Source organism: Pituophis catenifer, unplaced genomic scaffold, assembly GCF_029215685.1.
Source record: "Pituophis catenifer annectens isolate HBS135680 unplaced genomic scaffold, rPitCat1.0.hap2 SCAF_8, whole genome shotgun sequence".
In the NCBI taxonomy this organism is placed as follows: Eukaryota; Metazoa; Chordata; class Lepidosauria; order Squamata; family Colubridae; genus Pituophis; species Pituophis catenifer.
In genome coordinates, this window is record NW_027256888.1 from 80368856 (window position 1) to 80371124 (window position 2269).

Here is a 2269-nt window from a genome sequence, read left to right on the forward strand (position 1 = left end):
TTTTCCAGGGGAACGTTCTCAGCCCGCCCACCGCCCACCGCCCATTGGCTGCCTCATTTCCGCTCGGCCCGTTTTGGAACGTTGGGTTACCAATTGCCAGGAAAGGGAGGGAGGGGGGAAGGGGAGAGAAAGGAAGAGAAGGGGGGAGGGAGGGAGGGAGGGAAGGGGAGAGGGAGCGGGAGAGAGAAGGGAGGAAGAGGAAGGAGAAAGAGGGAGATAGGAGAGGGAGAGAAAGTAGAAAGGGGAGAGAGGGGGAAGGAGGGAAAGGGAGGAAAGAGGAAGGGTAAGGGAAAGAGAGAAGGAGAGAGAAAGGAATGGAAGAGAGGAGAGGGAGGGAGGGAGGGAGGAAGGGAAAGGAAGAGGGTAAAAGAGAGGAGAGAAAGGGAGAGAGCGATGAAGGGAAGGGGAGAGGGAGCGGGAGAGAGAAGGGAGGAAGAGGAAGAAGAAAGAGGAAGATAGGAGAGGGAGGGAAAGTAGAGAGGGGAGAGAGGGGGAAGGAGGGAAAGGGAGGAAAGAGGAAGGGAAAGAGGGAAGGGGAAAGAGGAATGGAAGAGAGAAGGAGGGAGGGAGGGAAAGGAAGAGGGTAAAGGGGGAGAGAAAGGGAGAGAGCAATGGAGGGAAGGGGAGAGGGAGCGGGAGAGAGAAGGGAGGAAGAGGAAGAAGAAAGAGGAAGATAGGAGAGGGAGGGAAAGTAGAGAGGGGAGAGAGGGGGAAGGAGGGAAAGGGAGGAAAGAGGAAGGGAAAGAGGGAAGGGGAAAGAGGAATGGAAGAGAGAAGGAGGGAGGGAGGGAAAGGAAGAGGGTAAAAGAGGGGAGAGAAAGGGAGAGAGCGATGGAGGGAAGGGGAGAGGGAGCGGGAGAGAGAAGGGAGGAAGAGGAAGGAGAAAGAGGAAGATAGGAGAGGGAGAGAAAGTAGGGGAGAGAGGGGAAAGGAGGGAAAGGGAGGAAAGAGGAAGGGAAAGGGAAGGGGAGAGAAAGGAATGGAAGAGAGGAGAGGGAGGGAGGGAGGGAGGGGAGAGGGGGAAGGGGAGAAAAAGGAAGAGAAGGGGAGAGGGAGGGGGAGAGGGAAAGGAAGAGGGTAAAAGAGGGGAGAGAAAGGGAGAGAGCGATGGAGGGAAGGGGAGAGGGAGCGGGAGAGAGAAGGGAGGAAGAGGAAGGAGAAAGAGGAAGATAGGAGAGGGAGAGAAAGTAGAAAGGGGAGAGAGGGGGAAGGAGGGAAAGGGAGGAAAGAGGAAGAGGAAGGGAAAGAGGGAAGGGGAGAGGAAGGAATGGAAGAGAGGAGAGGGAGGGAAGCAAGGTGAGAGGGAGGAAGAGGAAGGAGAAAGAGGAAGATAGGAGAGGGAGAGAAAGTAGAAAGGGGAGAGGGGGAAGGAGGGAAAGAGAGGAAAGAGAAAGGGGAAGGGAAAGAGAGAAGGGGAGAGAAAGGAATGGAAGAGAGGAGAGGGAGGAAGGGAGGGAAGCAAGGTGGGAATGGAGATTTTACAGTATCCTTCCCCTGGAGTGGGGTGGGAATGGGATATTTGCAGTATCCTTCCGCTGGAGTGAGGTGGGAATGGAGATTTTACAGTATCCTTCCCCTACCACACCCACCAAGCCACGCCCACCAAGCCACACCCACAGAACCGGTAATAAAAAAATTTGAAACCCACCACTCCCTCTCTCTCTCTCTCTCTCTCACCCCACCTCACCCCACAGGGTTGTTGTTGTGGGAAAAGAAAACGAGGAAGGCGTGTTGGATATGTTTCCCACCTTGAGTTATTTGCAAAAATAATAAAGGCAGGATAACCAATAAATCAGTCCCCTAATTGGCTTTTGTGGCAGGACTGGAACTCACTGCCTCCGGATGCTTGGCCCAAATAGACCCACCTGGCTTTCATGGATAAGGTGGGACTAGAACTCACCATCTCCTGCTTTCTAGGCGGGTGCTTTAACCACTGAACCATACTGGCTCTGGTTAAATCAATAAATCAATCAATAAATGTATATTTCCAAGCCTTCAGGGTTTACAGCAGTGAAAATAGAGTGACGCTGAAGTTCAGCCTAATAAATGTGTGAGGTTTACCTACTTGATTGCTGATTTTGTGGAGGGCCCTAAAAACTTATTTTTTTCAGTTAGCCGGTCTGTCCTGATTTTAGAGTTAGTTTTAAAATTTTAATATTTATTTTAATTGACAAGTTTTAAATTATGGGCCAAATTTATAAATTATTTTAACTTTATTTTTTAACTGTGATGTTTGTATAGATGTTTTTTATCTGGCTGTTCACCGCCC